The sequence below is a fragment of the Balaenoptera physalus genome (genome assembly GCF_965194825.1).
Source record: "Balaenoptera physalus genome assembly, chromosome: 10".
In the NCBI taxonomy this organism is placed as follows: Eukaryota; Metazoa; Chordata; class Mammalia; order Artiodactyla; family Balaenopteridae; genus Balaenoptera; species Balaenoptera physalus.
In genome coordinates this window covers 11,819,602-11,839,123 of record NC_138889.1, presented here as the reverse complement: position 1 = coordinate 11,839,123, position 19,522 = coordinate 11,819,602, and the positions used below count along the sequence as shown (strand labels likewise).

The 19,522-nt window shown below is 40.9% G+C and overlaps 1 long non-coding RNA gene across 22 annotated transcripts in view; it reads right to left on the bottom strand.

Annotated features, from left to right (window-relative positions):
* Positions 1-323: 323 nt before the first annotated feature.
* LOC309637018 overlaps positions 324-19,522 on the bottom strand; it is a 277,223-nt gene continuing 258,024 nt past the window's right edge. For 16 of the 22 annotated variants that reach the window (XR_014250343.1, XR_014250344.1, XR_014250345.1 and 13 more), the window contains 5 exons: positions 16,582-16,806; positions 12,956-16,455; positions 11,841-12,656; positions 3,135-3,283; positions 324-3,012 (listed from right to left, as the gene is read on the bottom strand). This is a non-coding gene — a long non-coding RNA (uncharacterized lncRNA). Of the gene's footprint in view, positions 3,013-3,134; positions 3,284-11,840; positions 12,720-12,955; positions 16,456-16,581; positions 16,807-19,522 lie in introns of all 22 variants that reach the window. The other 6 variants (XR_014250354.1, XR_014250359.1, XR_014250364.1 and 3 more) reach the window with 4 other exon arrangements.

The following is a 19,522-nucleotide window of genomic DNA, read 5'->3' as shown; positions in this document are numbered from 1 at the left end:
GAGAGTTGTCTTAAATAGTTGGAGGATGGGGAGAAGTAGACACATTTAAAAACAGAAAGAAGGAAAAACCAAAAAGATTTACCTGATTGGCCATGACAGGTGGGAAGAGGAAAGACAAGGATCACACCTTGGTTTCTGACTTGAGTAGGTGATAGTGCTGCTTATTAAAGGCAACATGGGATCATTTAGAAATTGCCTCTAAATTGACATTTTCCCACCATATTAGATCATTTGCTCCTCATAGATCCTGAAACTAGCTTTGATACACACTAGTGAAAACACCCAAATTACGAGAGCACACTCTTCCAAGAAATCAACACGAGTTCACAGTTGATGCAACACCGCTTTTATTGGGGGTTCAGGGGACATATGACAAAGTCTCATAAAATGTCAACAAAGTCACATTTTGTGCTTGGCTATGCTTTAAAAAAAAAAACCAAAACCTGTTTATTTATGAGTTCACTTAATGAGAACTGTGTGAGATATGGCCAATGATCATCATTTTGAAAACAGGACGACCTGAGCCACCAGGAGGTCTAAGTGTGACAATGCCAGATATCTAAGCGGACATTTACAACAGTCAAATATTCAGGTCCTTCAAACATCTAGATGCTTGCCCTTAAGTAGACACAGATTAATTGACTCCTTCAAGACAAAATTGCGTTTTGAACTTCTGTGTTCTCCAGCTGACCACTTTATTAATCATTACTAAATGCCAACTGAAGGCAAAGGGGCTGGTAAAGAAGAGTGAGGTTTCCTCAGTTCTGGTTTTTTATGGCTGAAGTATTCTTGAGTTAGTAACAATTAAAATAGCAAATAACCATTGATATTTTCAAAAAATATAAGGACTACTGGAACAGTCGTGTTTAAATATTCATGCAGAAGCTCTTACAAATATATACTGTCCATAAAACTGGTTAAGAAAATGCTCATTAGAAGATCTGGCTTGTTTAGGTGAACTAAGAATGCCAAATAACTTAAGAATATCATTGAAGACATTGCACACGTAACTTGGGCCATTGTGTGTTCTTTGTGGATGGACCATTGACAATTTCTGGAACTAAAGATGTCAGTTTGTAGCTAGCTAATTTTCACATTGAGGTGAGAAGCCAAAGAAGTGCAAAATTGAAGCAATCTACTAGGTACAATGCTCCCTGGTCACCCAGATAGAATGTTTTCACTGATCAAATTCAAGCTCACACTTCATTTAGACAGGGTGGAGAAGTTCAAGAGCCTCTGAGGGCGGCATGGTTTCTGGTCCTAGCTCTGCTACACTTCAGTGTGTGATCTTCCGTAAGTCACTCTAACTTTATGGATTTATCACATCTGTAGAAAAGGACATTGCAATAGATGACCTTTAAGCTCTCCTCACCTCCTATTTTTATTCTCAAGAAGTTGAGATTTCATGCTGACCGAAGTGAACAGTTTCATCAGAGTCTGGCCCCCTCCCAAAAAAAGGTCTAAAATGCTGATAGGCTCTGTCCCCCAATTTTTTTCAATTTCTTCCATGAAAATACATTCCATCATGCGAGTTTAACCAGAAAACTGAAAAATTTGAGAAGCTAATTAAAGGAAATAGCTATTTATTTACCACAGAAAAATATCAAGGAATATAGAAGCGGTAATATTGCAACGTTGGTAGCAATATTGTGACTTAGTGTGTTAGATCATGAGCTCTGCAATCGCAATTCTGATTGTGAACCCTGTATGTGGCAGTTTGGCAAGTTACTTAACCTCATTAAAACTCAGTTTTCTTTGTGTAAAATGGGAATAAAAAACAACACCTATTTGGCAGGGTTGTTGTGAGGCTTCAGAGAGTTAACAAAGAAAATGCTTAACATGTAGTGAGAACTCAATAAATATCCAGTTACTAGGCTAACAGAAAAATCACAAGTCTTCATGTCAGTTGCTTTAATGGAAGAAATATGATTATAATTCTAGGCTACCCCTAGGGAGGGAGAGGGGAAGTGTGTGTGTGCAAAGTCTTCACCGTATATATATATCTATACATTGGCACTGAAAGTCTGGGATGCAGTACACGAGACATGTATATTCATAATTCCCTAAAACCACCACGTAGATGCTTTCCTCTCTGACTTTTCTCACAATATTGCATCCATCTAAAGGCCTCTATTTTCTCCTTCCTTTCCACTTATCTAAATCTTTAACAGCCTTTAAGATTCATCTTGTATTTTCCTCCTTTGGGAACTTTCTTCCCTAAACAGACCAGTTTGCCCAGCTTAAGGTGACTTCTGAGCTCCTTGTTTATATCTTCTGCTTTGTTTTGGTTTTGCTCTTATCAGTTGACCTGATTTGTTACTTATCTTTTCAAAAGTTTATGTGCCTCTGTCTCACTAGATTTAAACTCTTTAGAGGCACTGACCATGTCTCACAGAACCTCGCTTGCCTGATAAAAAGAATGGTTGGTTGGTTGGTTGGCGTCGGCGGGATCTTGTATTTCTATGCCACGGTCTGAGTTCTCACCATTATTTTATCCTTTGGATTGCCTCCCACTATTTCGTTCTTTCAAAAGAACTTTATATTCCTTAAGTCACTCTGAAGGTCAAATTCGGTGTGTGGCTAACATTCAATTTACTTCTGGCATGAACAACTTTCTATTTTAAAAATTGGTGCATTAATAAGCATATTCATTCATACTAGAAAAAAAGTTTTTTTAAAATGAATGTCACACAGAATTTAAATACAAACAGAGGAATACACATGACGAAGGGAAAGTCCTGGGCTCCTTCGAAATCTAGATGTCATTCTTAAGTGTTTCTGTTTCTTGAAAAGCTTGCCTCTTGTTCTGAGATTCTATTGGCTGAAGCTGCAGCATGTGGGTGTGTCGCTTGGCAGGAGAGGTGTCTTCAGGTGATCGCTTTCTTTGTTTCCACTTCACAGTCGGCTTGAGCGTCCATCAGGACAGCAGTCTCTGTGGTCTGTGTCCTTTCACTGGGGAGACATTCCTGAGGAGGGGGGACTATAGGACCAGCTGAAAGGACATCAACACGACTAAAAAAATAACAGAACACATCACAGAAGGTTATCACATTGACTCTTTAATACAAATAGAGGAATGTTATGATACTTTGAGAGCCATGCTATTTCTAACTATGAGTGAAATGCTGCATCACCAGAAAAACGGAGCTTGCTCATTGTTCATCTTGTTCAGGAATCAGTCAAGCAACAGCATTGCTTGAGAGTGTGTGAGAGCACCACGATCCTCGCTCTGGGAGAACGCGCTCCGTAAGAATAACTTCAGGTTTATCCAACAGGCAACTTACTGAAATAGGACACGGAGGAAAACAACAGAAGAACACAGGACATTAAGGACACATTCAACTAAAGCTAAAGACTACATGCAAAATAAAATAAGTATGGGCACATCAGTGCTTAGCAATGTAGGAGTGAACAGAGTCACTAGAATGGTTAGGAGTCGACGTCAATTCCTTGTATGTGTCTTTGTATTTCTAGTGCCTGGCTCAGAGGATGACACATGGTGTCCCTGAAAGAAAGAATGAAAGGAACCACAAAAGGGAGGGAGGGAAAGAGGAAGGGAGGAAGGGAGGGAGGGAGGGAGAGAGGGAGGGAGGGAGGAAGGAGGGAGGGAGAAAGGGAAGAAGGAAGGGGAGGGAACAAGGGAGAGAGGGAGGAAGGAAAGGAGAAAAAGAGAGAGAGAGAGAAGGAAGGAAGGGAGAAAGGGAGGGGAGAGACAGAGAAAGAATGAAGGAGGAGGGAGGAAGAGAAAGTGAGAAAGAAAAGAAAGGTTTCTGAAATGTAGAAGAGGTGGAGAGGCAGAGCGTGCGGAGAGGAAAAGCTTGGGTGAGAGCGTATTCAAAGACCTGGAAGCCTGGAAGAGTGGGCTCCCTTAATTCAAGAAGAGGTTATACATGGTTTGAGAAAATGGGCAGGGCAATTTTCAGGAGGTTTTGAACACGTTAAGATTTAATTTGGGAAGGGCGGTATGTTAATGTAACGACTGTAGGCTTTTGAAGGGGATATTAACATGATATAAATGCATCAAGTAGAAAGGGGAAAATGAAACTCAAAGATGTCAACCCAATGGAAATAAACCAAAGGATACTGCAAGCAATTAATGAAGGCAAAAGGACTAAAGAATATGGTCTTAAAATAGAAAGGCAGGTGCTCCTCTGGGTTTCTTCTATGTTAATGTTGAAGGAAATGGGCTTAGATCTCAGATCAATAAATTCCTTCTCCCACTGTGTAGCTTTTCTCATTCTTCGCCTGTTCCTCTTTTCTGTCCCTGCCCTTCCTGAAACTTCAGTCTTCACTGTTTTAGCATCAAGGCAAAATATGTTAGTAAGTACAGTGCCTGGAGGTTGGATCAAATATAACTTTAAAGGGCAGCTGTTGGTGCAAATAGACTGCGGATTCAAGGGTCCTGAAATTGTTCTTATACCTCTATAAGAATCGCTTCAAAAATTCCCTGCTGGAGAAGAGTTTAGAGACCAACTAATCCAACCCACTTATTTTACAGACAAGGATATTTGGGAAGAGCTGTATTAATGTTTCTTTCATTCTACAAAAGTTGTTATGAATGCAGTATACTTTGCAGGTGGACCTGAAATTAACTAAAGCCTTTATTGTCAGCTTCTTCATTATGCTAGCACAATGAAGATGCATAATGAGTTAGGTACATCGAAAGGGGTTTACTACCACACACCCCTCTTTCTGCACTAAACGCTTTGGACACATTGAAAATGTTGGTTCTCTTTCTAGATGGCAGGTATAATATATATATATTTCCGAAAACCGGTAAAATAACCTACTGTTAAATATTGTTAATAGATATTTTTCCATTCTGATCAAGCATGCAATAACTGATCCTGGATGAGTAATTAAATATACATCTTACAGATTTTAGAACTTATTATTTTGTGAACATAGAATGGGAGGGTGAGGTGCTAAGCTTTTGATACATGTGTATGAGACTCATTTGTGAATCAACTAGAACGCCATTGCAGCAAGGAAGGACGTGTCACAAAATTCTTGTGTGACTCCTTTGGGTAGCTAATAATGCAAAGCTCTTGTATACATGAGCAGATGAAAAGTAAATCAACGTATTGTGTTGGTGCTGCATAGATATAGCCCATGCATAATGTCTCTGGACCCCATCAGCAAAATGAATTTTGAGGAATAAATAGTATAAACATGCAAAGCACCATACTCCAGGTGTCTATTATGAGTCAAAAGTTTAACAAATCAGCTTTCTTTGGGGCCTGTGACTACTTAATTGGAACGAGTAATATCTTGTATCATCTTAACATGAGCCTCCCTTGGAATCCTCTTTGTCTCCTGAACGTATAAGCGTAAATTGGGACCCTTGCATTGCCTTGCTTGAGGTCCCTCTGTGATCTGATGGGGATGATTCTCCAAATTGATATCAGAAGCATCTCCACCCACTGAGCACATAGGAAGTGCCAAGTGCCAGGCTGACCAATCCCCTCACTGTTTCTCTGCCTGGATCGTGCCTTAATGGCTGGACCTTCAGGGGTCAGCTCCTTGGTGTGGTGGGGTCTCCAGTCCAGGAGACACCATATGGAGACACCAAAAGGGAAAGTGATATGAGTGCATAAATGACCTGAGGCAGAGTTTCAGTTATTCATCATGTGCCACGCAAAGTGGAGGAAAAAGAGAAAAGAAGTTGTTTGTTATTGTTATGATTTTGATTACTTTGATTAAATTAAGATTATTATCTCTGCCTAAGGCCATTTCCCTGGCATTTGATCTCATTATTCTAATAAAGGAAACGGATATCTTATGAATACGATTTACTGTTCTAACATTCTCCATTACTTCAAGTTGCCCAAAGTCAAGATGAAGACTAAATCAGTAAAGAACAGCAAATATTTTACGAATAATGCAAGTATCCACAATGATAACCCTTTTAGTGATCGTTAGTTTCCAACATCTAGGTCAGACACATTCATTCTTGCATGAGAACACAGAGTTCTTTGCTTCTTATATTAATTAACAAGGAGTTAAAAAAAATAAAAGCTGACTTTAAAAACATTCTACTCAGGAGCCATTTCAAATGAGGAGAAATGCCCAAGGGGGGGGGGGAATCTCAAGTAGGCAACATGTAAAGCAACACACAACTATATGCACATTAGTATAATTACACATTGCAAATTATATCGGATGTATCTAATATCTAATTTTTTGAAAGCTGATTCCACTTGAGATTTCAATAACAGCATCAACATTTTGCAGGTGGCTCCTTCTGTATAGTATCCAAAGGGAATTATTCCTCTAATGTGCTTACAGCCCTCATGTAAAAGCTGAAGCTCTTCCTTAAAGGACCAATGAACAATGAACATTGGGAATATTACCTTGATGGATAAAGCAAGAGGGGAGGGGTCCACCAAAGATAGTGTTCAGCATATGGTTATTTATTCTGTTCCTTCTGTGCAGAGGATCCTTATTTGCTTCAAGCAATAAGAAAAAAACTTAAACAAGAGCCTCATTAGAACATGTGGGGAAGGCTCCATACATATTCTGAGGCAATGATATGAAAAGCTAAGGGATTGATGACTTTTTAGATCAACTGCTAAAAGAGAAGTGTGCAAGAGAATGGCAGATTACACCTTGGACTGAAAGCAGAGACTGCCCTACATTCAATTCTGCTCTGTTAAAACATATGACTAATTTGTCCTAAAGACGACACAAGGTCAAAGCTCCGTTTTGAAGAATAGGCTTTTGTCCTCATCTTTCTGTATCAATCAATCAATCATCAAATAACCAAATATATATTTGTGATCTTGGAGAATGGAGCATATTATTCAAGTTGATTGGATCCATTTTCTTGACTCCTCCTTAAAGAACTTTCTGCTAATTAACCAGGGTTACTATTGAATTATTTAATTATCTGCACTTTTGTGCAATGAAATATGTTGTCATATCACATACTTTATCACGCTGTTGCTGCTCATATTTAATGATGTCTCTATAGTTAGCAGTTTCCTTTGTTCTGCTCAGTAAGTGGTTTTAGAAAAGGGGGTGGGCGGGGAAGGAGGAGCCTTGGGGTTTGTAAAATACAATCATACAGTCCTGGTGCACATGCAAAACTTTGTGCATTTACATGAATTTCTTTTTCAAAATCAAGTTGCAATTCCATTTGGAATAAGCTAAGAGGCACATGTCGGTGACTTCAAATGCAGCCAGAGCGATATTCCTATACCTTGAACATCTCTCCAGTGTATTTCCACTGTAGTGCAGTGGTAAAACGACGACTTAATTTTTTTTTTTTTTTAATCAGCAAGGAATGTCTTTAACAAGGAAGAAGTAAATTATGATAATTACCCTGAATGGTCGGATCCTTGAGCATTACTAATTAGCATTTATTGCCTGGATTATAGAACAATACATGTGAAACCGAACTGAGATTGCTCTTTTACGTCCAAGAACTGAAAAAGGCAGTGGAGCAAGAGGCAGTATCATCAGTGGTTGAGTCAGTGGTTTTACATCTCCTCGAGAGTGTGCAGAATTCCTCGTTGTTTTTTTTTTAAATATACAAATGTGGTCCTTGATATTTATGGCCCATTCATTTTGTGTGTGAGGCACATATTTACATATGATATCATAGTCATGGGAGACTAATGAGAGGAGAAACATTTTGGCTATGATGTCATTTTGGGACAATTTTATCCATTGTGAGAGTTTAACAGTAAAGAGCGTAAAACTCGCCGTTTCATAAACGTATGAATTTTTCTGTAGAAATTTTGACTTAAAAAGGAAACAAAGAACTCAGTTCTTAGTGACAAAAATTTTACATTCACCTCCCCACTTTCTCTTAGGAGGCCTACAGTTGAAAATAATTGAGAAAAGGCAATTGGTCTCTGGTTTAAGATCCTTTTTTTCATTAGGAATTTGTAATAAATAGGATTCTGAAATTAGAAATAAGTGAGGTATTAATCAACAGACCAACATCACTCCTGTAAATAAACGCCACTCACATAATTTGGCAACTGGAATTCCTAAATAACCCGGTAGGTAGGAGAGAAAGAGGGAGAATTAACCATTCATCATTCTCGCTGCAGACTCACCGTTCTCCTCCACACCCCATTATAGCGAATGAAGAGAAAAAAAAAAAAATCATAAAATAAAGCTGGTACTAAATACAGTCACTAGTCTTCCGAATACCTTTATGGATTCCCTACCCTGATCCTTTTTAGTTTGAAAGAATAAGTTTGGCTAAATCTGTGAGGAGATTAAACAGACTGGTGATAAAAATTAATTCTGCTGAATGAGCAAATGCATTTGGATTGCAGAGATGCAAATAAGATAATACTTTTCTTTTCCTTTGACATACCAAGCGGATTAGTTTAGAATGTTAAATTTGATTTTATTAGAATATATTAGCAGTGTTTTAATTAATACCAATCAAACATTTTCCTTCCCTGGGGCTTGATGTGCTCCTAACGCTTTCTAAATCATCTGTGCTTTATCCATCCAAAAAAAAGAAAAAGAAAAAAGAAAAAACCAACCACCAAATTACCAAAGCCTTTTGTTACATTCTTCATAATTTTACTGTATTCAACAGAAGACTGTGAGCTGTTTACCTAAAGGTGTCTTGCCCATAAAATTAGTTCCCAGGTGCTGGGTTTAAAATGAGTCCTGTTCACTTGTACAGTTGATTTTTTTTTTTTTTTAAGGTTGAATTAGAGACTTGAAAAATAAACATCTTCTGTGTTTTTCTTTTGGGGAAAAATGTTGCAAAAGGAGTTTTGGCTGGTTCATCTTACTCTTGGCTTTATTCTCTGTAGAGCTTCCTAGAGCTGTTAAATTTCCAACTGCATTGGTTTTAAGCTGGCACTTCTTTGGAAACAGAGGTAAAAAAGGAATGAAAAAAAAAGGTGGGGTGGGGGGAATCTAGTTAAAAATACGGTGAACCAGTGTGCCCGGTGAACTGAATTGTAACTGTGTGCTGCAAGGAAGTGCTGCATTGCATTTCACTCCTGATTCCTCTCCTTTTCTCTCAAGCTTCCTGACCTTCTGTGTCCAAAAGCTCCAGTTCACTTCTTTCTCTTTTCTTCCCGCAATACACACCCCCCCCACCAATTTCCCCGCCTTATTTTTTTTTTTTATCTGCCAAGCTGGATTTGCACTTTTAAAGATCAGTATCAATAATGCCCTGCTTGTTTCGGTGGCACTCTCCCTTTAAAAGACAGCCCCCTCTAATTGATGCGTCTGGGCTAGTCTAGACTGGTAGTGATTGAACCAACCACCAATTATGTTATTCATTTCACTGAACTTCACTGATGGGCTTGGTGAGGAAGAAGGGGTGTTGAGAAATCTGCCCTTATACTGAAGCAGTTCCCTGCTGAAATACAAAATCTCGTGTGTCGTTACGCACTCCTAAATGCCTGTGTGATCAATCCTATGATAGCAACCTTAGGACATGAGCAATCCAGGTGAAAACATGTAAAAAAGCCGAAAGAGTGCCTTGCAATATAAACTGTATCACTTGTATTAAATTACTATGCTGTTATCATTTAAAAATCACAGAAGAATTACATCCAGCATGCTTTTATTGATCCCTGCATACAGTTTCATAGAATAAGATGCAGCTATATTTTGACTTCAAAAAGCACCAAATGTTTGGCAAATACTTGATATGAATCAAGTGGTAATATATATCCATAAGTTAAATAGATGCCTTTCCATAATTTCCAAATGCCTATGCATGCACATCAGCTAAGATGGGGGAAAATCATTAATCCATTGTATAGAAACCAAAAGATAACTTGAAAATCAAATAGCTCTTTTCTCTGACGCATATTCAGGCTATCAAAGGCTTGAAAGTAATATTTAAACATTACAACTACTAGGAGGTTTCAACAAAAAGCACAATGCAATTGTTGCACAATTCGTTTTCTCAATTCAGTTTTCTGATACAAAATGGTTTCTTGACTACGATTTGGAGTCAATGACTAAAATGGCAATAAACACTTAAAAAAAGAAAAGCAGGAAAAGAACAGTTTCCTTAACCTTCGGCGACATATAAAACAAGGTTATAACCGACATAAAGTCTTTAAAAGAAGAAAGCATTTGAAGTCAGGGTTGACTTAGGTATTTTCCAAAAATAGAAGATAAATGTTGGCTCAAGAATACTAAAATGGTTTAAATGAAATTGTATACTGGAATTTTTCACAACAAAGAAAAGGTAAGTTACTGTTTCTCTTCTCTAACTATGAGATAGATCTAAATCACCGAGATTCTCGTGGTATCAAAAGTTACAGTTTTAGAAAACTGCAAACTGGGTAATGCTAACAATTATCTTAAGAGAAGATTATTTTAACTGTACAGTTTGGTGTTATAAATAACTTCGTTGGATTATATAAATCCTGATCAATTTTTTCCAATTTTTAAATAAAAAACAGGCATTGATAACTTCTAAATGATACAATAATTGTGTGCATGTGCTGTTTCCTTTTATATGTTTAAAAATATATATTTCCTTTTATTTCTTTCCTTTTATATGTTTAGAAAACACATTTCCAATCCTTATTACTTTTAAACTCATTGTGTATAACAGTTTAAAATAGATGTCAGGCAAGGAAGCTATAACCTCTCCTTTTATTTTATTTTTTAAAATCTTGCCAAGTAATACAAATTTAATCTTTGTTAACACCATAAATTCCATCCTTCTTGTAAGTCTAGCAAGAGTGGAATTTTTAGCCTACTGGTATTTTAGCTCACACTATTGGTTCGTCCCTATTTGTGTCTGTGAGTTCACTGTCCAGCCATATATGATACACATATGTGGGCACTGAATATATACTCTATCCACATGCCCATTTTAATTGGGCACAATTTTAAGATTAACTGTTGAGTTGAAAAGTTGGAGGCATGGGGCATGCTGGGACTTCGGCTGATATGTTCTGAGGTCAAGCACCAGGTTCTGAGGTGTTCTTGTTAGGCTCAGATCGTACTGCGTGTTGCTCTCAAGGAATAGACCAGGGTAGGTGAGTTCCACAAGCCTCAGGCATCAATAATAAACATGCGTACCCATTGCAGCCGACGCGCTATTATCACACAATATATACCTACTTTCACAGAAATCCAGGAGCTGCCACTTTTCTGGTCACCTGATCCCACCTAACAATGAAAACCTCAGAGGTGCACTCAAGCACTTCAGACAAACTTTCTTTTCTTTTGTTTTTGCTTCAGAGAAAAAAAAAAAGTTCCACCAAATTTCCAGGATGCAAAGGCACGGCTCGCAGCTCCCAAGAGCCTAACCCGTGGATTTAAACGGTAAACATCACAAGTTAGGGTCTCAGGGATTGAGAGGAGCGCTAAATTGTTCTTTCTTGAGACAAAACAAAGCAAAACAGGAATGACAAGCAATTTCTGCTCGAGGTTCACGACTGAAAGACAACAAACAGGTGGCAGGATATTCCCTCGCTCTCTAAGCTGCCTTCCTTCACAAAATTTGGATTCCACGTAAGTATAGTAGATACATACAAACGTACGCAGCGTCCGTGGGCGCATATACATACCTGAACATACAATCGCCAGGCTATCAGAGAAAACTCTTTGAAGCTTTGGGCAAAAGAGTTTACTAAAATGGAAAACAATATGAATAGACTCAGAAATGCCCACGTTTTTCAAACCACGGTCTACAATCAAGATTAAACGTCAAAGCTTTAATTTACAACTAGCACCAATGACGGTAAAGAAAATCCGAGGCATCTCTTCCCCCCTGGGCGAGCATGCCGCATGCAAAACCATCCAAATCAGGTTTCGAGAAGGAGAAGACCAAGCAGTAGGATTTGGAGGCTTGGAAAGTATACATACGAAGAGCGTTTGAAACTCACCCATTGGAAGTGGAGTCGGGCTGCAGCCTCCAGTAGCACCGTCCGGGCCAGGGGGGGAAATGTGAGCTGCAGGGCGCTTTGCCTGGGCGAGGTGTTTCAATAGAGGACTGAGAACTGGGCAGGGAGGGGGAGGCGGGGGCAGGAAGCGATACACCAAATCTAGAGACTGTAACTCTGTAGTTTATGCTTTGACGAGAGAGGGGGGCAAAAAAGGCGATTCGGTGGGAGTGGAGGGAGGGACTGGGACTGATCAAATTTTGAGAATATTCGGTTAAAAATTCAAAAAAAAAAAAATGTTTTTCGAAGAATGAGAACCCTCCCCAGGGCTGCTTTTCAAAATTTCCTCCTTCTTTCTTTAGCGTGCACTTTGCCAGTCCTGCGAAGGGCCTCCTGTGCATCAGCTGCTTGGCTGAAGCCAAGGCCAAATCACCCCGAGCCAGCACCAGGCTGTCACTTGGTCGAGGCGAGTGGGAAGGGGTGGGCGCGAGCCGGGGAGGCGCATCTCCCCCGCCCCACTCCCGCCGCGGATCCTTTGAAGCCGTTTGCCAATATTTCGGAGGAATCCGAAGCACAATTCCCCTCCATCTTCGCAGACAGCTACGGGCTCTGTACCTGATAGATCGTCGCTTCCCCGCGTCTGCCTGGAAGCTGGGCTTTCCTCTGCGGAGATGGCTCCTAGTGCCGCCTCCAAAAATGAAACGAAAGGGAGGGGAAGTGGGTGGGAAGATGACTCTTTAAAAATTTTTTTTCTTCCCCTTTTTTTCTTTCCTTCTGTTTCCTCTCCTTTCCTCCTTCTTTTTCTTCTTTTATTCCAGCCTGAGCAAGGTGGATGGATGGCTAGTCAAAGAGAATGACAAAGCAGCCCCTGCAAGGAAGGCACTGGAGGGGGCCTCGGGCACTTAGGAAAAATGCTAAATATTTTGTATATATTTCCATGTGCAACTAAAAACCGTTAAAGTTCCAGGATCTACCCCCCTCTGCCCCCCCACCCCCGCCTTGCAAAACAGAATCATAGGAGCAAGACAGCTAAATTATGTCTTTTTTCCCTCTGTACAGGGTTATTCAACATCCCACCCCCCCCTCCCCCCATCTTCAAGACAACTTTTTTTTCTCACCTCTGTAGGTTCTTCGCAGGCACAATCCTCTGTTCAGTTCAGGGTCTCTCCTTTTTCTCTCCCTTCCCTTTTCCTTTTCCTCTCAGAAAAGCTAGTCCGTCATCATCCTACCTAGCTTCTCTCTCTCTCTCTCTCTCTCTCTCTCAACCTCTCTCCCTTTTTCTTTTACTGTTAAAAACATAATAATAATGGCCCTTTCGACATAGCAGCGTGAAGTGGCTGCCTTTGAGAAAGCACATTTAATCTTTACTGGCTCCCCTAGGCTTCAGTGAAGAAGGAGAAGGCAAGAAAAAAAGGGAGAGAGAGGAAAAAAAGATTGTAAGGGAGGCTGCTGACGGACAGCAAGCATCGGGCACAAATCAGCGACAAGTTGGATTTTCCTAGACCACACTGCCCCCTTTCTTCTCGGCTCTCTCCCTGGGCTCCTGGAAAGCCCGAGAGTGTCTGGTTACAGGAGGCAATGGGTCTCCTTTTGCCAACCATGGTGCGGATTCCTCGCATGCCTGCTTAAATCTCTGGCAGAGTAAGGAATCAATATCCCCCTCTAATCACCTTTAGCTCTTCTAGGGCTTCTGAGAACCCACTTCGCGCTTCTCACCGCTCCCCCGCCCTGCCAGCCTCCTCCATACAAAGCTTGCCGTCGTCCTGTCATTTCTCACTTCCTTCCATATCTTGGAGGCAAGCCTCTCTTCTAATATCCTCTCGCCCGCTCCTTCTCTCTGCTGTCGTGTGTCTCATCCCTGACTCCCAGCACCGGATGCACTAAGGCTTCTGCCTGACTACTAATGAGACCAAAAATACACCAGCAGGTCAGGGGGAAGGCCAGACACTGTATTATACAAATACAAAAAAAAAAAAATCCTCAGCCCTGCTAGACCCAGAGATCAGGTATCACATTTTCTAAAAGGGAAGAAAAAAGGGGGTGGGTGGGGAGGAGTGAAAACGAGAGACCACAGTGCAGACCTCTGCCTAATTGTTCCACATCCCATGGGCATTTAAAACACGCATGCATGTGTAAGTGCAGGTGATGTAGTTGGGGAAGCTGGGTGGGTTTTCTTTATGGACAGAAAGTCAACAATGCCCAAAGACTTCTTTGAAATCGGCATTTAGAGGGATAAAAGAGCAGTGATTCAAATCTATATTTAAAGTACGCAGACACTCTATTAAGGCATGTGATAACTACAATGCTAAAAATCTCTTTCTTTTCAGTGGCTGGGTTTTACGCGTTGACTCTGTTTGCCATGTGTACTAATTTACCACTTACATTCCCTTGGATTTGGAAATGAACTTATCAGTGACTGTAGCTCATCCTAACCCTTCGCTTCTACTGCAGACATTTTTCCTTATTCCTGAAGCATTTCTCTTCGAACGTCCATCGGTTCTATGCACACTTCATTGATCAGCCTAAAGTCCCTTGATCATGATAAGTAATCATTCAGACGACAAAAAAAAAAAAAAAAAAAAAAGTGGCACAAGAAAAAAAACAAAAGACATCCTGAATTGACCAAGGGAGCATATCCTATCATTTCTGCGGGCACACATCTTAAAAGCTCGGCTACAGGAGGATTTTGTAAAGCAGGTAGCTCTCGAAAATTAGGGTCTCTACCTATCTGTACACACAGTGGGTATACTGCCATCTTCACCCAATTTTCGAGGCTAGAATCATGCAGACAACAGGCAGTGCTGTGTTAAATATAATGCTGGGCTCTGTAAGGAGCAAGGAAGGGAGGGAGGTAGCTGAGGATGCAGGTTTCTTCCAAGTCGATGTTTTTAAAAGGTAGTTTCTTTGTGCTCAACTCAGATATTGTGCTTTGTCTCTGACTGTGAGACCTGCAGAAGCACGGCTGGATGCCAAGGAAAAGGAGAAGAAAAAGCACAAATGAGAAGGAGACGCAGAGAGAAGAACAAGGGAGAGGGAGGAGAGGAGAGAGGAAAGGAGAACAAACTGAGGCAAAAAGAGAAAGACCTACAATCATAGTGTTGGGTTTCCTTTAATACCTTTTTTTTCTCTTTCTCTTTATTGGGAAGGAGAAAAAGATGGTTGGCAGAGGTTGGAGACTGGGTTAGAATCTTTTTCAGATTTGGCTAAAAGGGTGTTTGCACTAGACTGATGGAGAAAAAGAAACATGCTAGAATAATCATAAAGGGTGGAGCTGTCAAAAAAAAAATCTTTGACTCACTGGGTGCCTCCCTGTAACGCCAAAATGAATCATTCCTAACGAGAATCATCAATTGTCTTAGTGTCCTTGTATATGAAGTCCAGATTATGGGAATCATGGTTGTACTCATCTTCAAGAAGGAAAGGTAGACGGAGAATGACATTTCCTGAGATTCTCTGAAACCTCTAGATATTTGCAACAGTGGTTCAGCATGATTTTCACACACTGAGCTAATTTGTCCCTGTCTGTATTCACTCAGGTTATCAAGATATACAAATATGTAACTTATAAAAGTTTTGCTATGAACACATCATTTTCTCTATACAACTCAGCCATGTCTTTGGAGGATACTTATTTCAAGCAGTTAACACCTGACCCCAATTTCTGTGGGTAATTAGTGAGCTAGATAACCACACAAAGTGGGTAATTATTTAGTACCCAAGGGTATGCTAGAAGTGGGTAGTGGTTTTGTTAACAAAAGCACATCTCTAATTATTGTATCTATGATGGGTGTTTCAAAAATACCAGTTACTATATCAAGTGAACCATGATAAATAAGTGAACTATTTTGCTGTCCTTAGCACATATATATGTGTGTGTGTGTGTGTGTGTGTGTGTGTATTCTGTTATGGTTAATAATATTTACTGCTCCTGTATGGGGTGTTGTGAAGATTAATTAGATAACATCTGTAAGACTCTCAGAGATGCAATGTGCTAAGGAACTTCTAAATACAGTATTATTATTGCTCTTACTACGTTGATGAATAATCCCAGGATGGGAGAAGCTGAGGGAGTAGATTTCAACTGGATTGAAAATATGCTGAGATCACAAACGTGATGAGTTTGATTACGGGGAGTGGTCTCCGACCTGACCGAGTGGAACACAGGCGGTAAGAGAAAAGAAAGGTAGATGCCATTTCATTTGGATCGGAGGAGCCAGGGTGGGAGGGGAGGAGCTGAAGGCAGGAGTCAGAGATGGGCCGGGAAGGAAGCTGAATCAGCCGGACCACACCCTCGTTCCAAAGTCTGTCTATCCATCCCTTTTGATGAGCAGCAAATAGGCACAAAAATCCCCAAAGAAGACGTCCATGCCAGTCCTGGGACAAATTCATCACAATTACAATCAATCAGCCGGTTATGTAGCATTTATTCTGGAGAAGAACCAGCAGTACAGATTATTTTCACAAATGCAGATGTAGTTCCAAATATTAGCGTGTTGAGAACAGGCACACACAGATCAACTTTAGGTATCTTTAACCCGGGCTACAAACAGCAACGAAGAAGCGCTTTCTAATGCAATCGCGTTTATGAATCATCTGCAGGATAGGACATTATTAATTTCTGCAGAGAAAGAAAGAAAAATAAATAAAGAAGGAAGGAAAAGAAACAAGAAAAACCCATTGCTTTCAGGGACCCTAAATCTGGAGCGCAATCAAGCCTTGAAAACAAACAACAACAAGAACTTACTGCTTCTTTCTCTGTAAACGTCCATCTCCTTGAGCCCGGTGTCTGGCTGAGGCAGGACAGACAAGAGGCCTCTGGGATCCAAATCTTCAAGTAGGCTCACCACATTTTTTCTTTCAAAGCAAGGTTGTCTTGGGGATTAACCCTAGGAGTCTGGGAGATGTGAAGCATGTTGGGAGGGTGATGGGAAATATGCAAGGATATTGTATTCAGCCCAGTTTACGGTCTCTAGGGAATAGGAAAGGGAAAGGGCCCCATTAGTCGGCCAACAGGTACCACTGCTGAAATCTCTGCTTGGAGGACGGCCTCCAGGACACGTGTTTATGCTGTGATTGGAAGCCAGTGGTGCGATGAGCTCATTTTAAGAGTTTGGGAGCAGAGGGAAAATTTCTCCAGAAGCCACCCAAGCCAGGCTTCTGACCTGAAGCCCAGTATTTGTCACCCCCTCCCTGAGCTCAGAACTACAAAGGCGGACTGGCATTCTCCAACCCGCCCAGCTCCTTTCAAACCCACAGACTGTGCCAGACTGGCCCCACCTCCCACTGCAGCAAATTCTGTAGCCCTGCTCCATGCTGCCCTGTAGGGAGCCAGATTTCCACTTTAATTGTCCTACCTGGCCTTCTCCTCTGCCACTGCCCCTGGCTCTTGGTTCCTGGCATGGTTTCAAAGGCCCAATCAACTGCCTTCCCTCCCCCATTGTCATTTTAAACACTTCTACTTCTCCCCTCCCCAAATTTTTAGGTCTAAAATCTTTTTATGTCTTAGAGCTTCTTTCATCTCTGGCCACCACCATCTCCTTTCTTTGGCCTCTCTCACTCTCTTGTCGGACATTTTTTTTTTTTTTTTTGTCATATTAAAATACAGTCCTATCTCATGTCTTGGACTGAAAACTCAAACCACAAGTCGGCTGCTGGCATCTCCCCCAACCCAGTCTTTCCCCACCCACATTAACATAGCCAGCAAGCCAATGCATCTCAGGGCACTTCCCAAAAGGTCACCTAAAAAGAGCTGAAGCCAGTAGAGAATAGGGTGTGTGTGTGTGTGTGTGTTAACTGATCTAAATACATGAATGTAGCGGGAAAGGGTCTGATGTACATGGGTGGAAGGAAGAACAGAGGAAGGGAGTCTGATATATTTGTGATATTTAGGATAAAAGCAACAGAAGCTAATTATTACGAGAACACACAGGTAAAAATTATATTTTTATGTATGCATGCATGTGTGTGCACACAAACACACACACAAATTGCTTCCACACATCCTAATATCCCAAGACCATGTGATTACCTGCAAGGGTATTTACCATACTGTGAACAGCGACAGGAAGGTGATACCTGGTCCTGTAGCTAAAAGCGGAACATGAAAGCCTTCTGGGACGGCTCTGAGGAGGAAGACAAACCTCGACAAGTCACCTGCCCCCTCCACCCTTGCGTGGGCTGGGAGGCTAAAAGAGGTAGCACCTCTCCCTTGCTTCCACCATGATTTTAAGCTTAGTATTGCTCTCTGACCCTCAAAATATTTGTGCTCTTAACCTTACTACTTAGGTACTTTTGCTTTACTGTTGCAATTCTGTTCTCTGTGACCCCTCTAAGCTGTTATTGGGGTTCTTCGATGGGCCAGACACTCAAAGATAACTAATATCTCATTTAACCCTCAAAACAGCCTTGAAAGCCATCACCAGTGTTTTACAGATGCAAAGGGTAAGGTTTGAAATTGCCCCTAGGATTTGAACCCAGGTCTAACTCCATAAGCATGATCTTTTCCTTTGCATCAGTACACTCTTCTATTGCCTGTCTCAGAGTAAATGACACTTTCTGCAGGTAACCCTCTCAAACTAGCCTAGTTTCTCCTTCTATGTAGTTTGCATAGCACCCTACACTTTATCTTAGCATTTGTTTATTCTTTTTCATTTAGTTCATTTTTTTCAATAAATATTTATTGACTTGACTCTATGTCAGGCCCTGTGCTGGGCAGTGTGATTTCCTTAGCTAGAGGAGAGAAGAAGATGCTATGGTATTGGCACTGCCTAAATACTATGCTATCTCCACCTCCAAACTCGAAGGTGAATGAAGACAGGGGCCGTGACATGGTCACGTTTGTATTCCCAGTATACAGCACCTGGCACACAGCAGGAGCTCGTCAAGCAGTTTTTGAATAAACTTTCACACTCACATAAATGTGAGTTTGATTGTAACTTTTGGAGAGGGGGGATTCATGTCTAAATAACCCTGGGAATAATGCTTAGTAAAATGCTACAGAAAAGTAGCATTTAATACATGGTGAATTGCAGCCTTATTGCCCATGATGATACTCTGGCAGAGGTCCCACCTATACTCATGTTTGTGTGTCTGAAAAAGAGCAGATTGGTCTGTTTCATCTATTCTAAAAGTTCCAAAGGTGTGCTGTTGGAAGCCAGATGTACTTTGTCTGAAATCTCACTGCTCTGGGGATTAGGAGGTAGCATCAACTGATAAAGCATCCAGGATGACATGGTTGTGAAGGACTATTCTGAGCTCCGTGCAGAGAGACATCTTTTACACTTTAGAGGGTGTGGGTAAGTCTAGACCTGAGACTGGCAACCCAGTTCAGATGCCCTCATTTCAGAAAAAGAGGTTGAGAAGCTAGAAGTGGTTCATGACCATCTTACCTAAAGGCTCCAGTGTTTTTCATAATGTGTCTTTTGACAAAAAGATTCGACAATTCCTTCTTTTGCCTAAGGAAAGAATATTTAAGTATGTATAAATGGTATCCCAGGCAGGCTAGCTTCTCTGCTGATCTTCATCTGAGGAATCCCTGTCTCTGAATAGAGGGCAAGGGGAATAGGATGGCATTCAGTCTGTCCTTCGACAGGCATCTATGCATGTTCAGGGTTTAGGCACCACCGATTCAGTTACAATCTTCACTAGGCTGGGGTAATTTCCATTATATTAACCCAGAACACAGT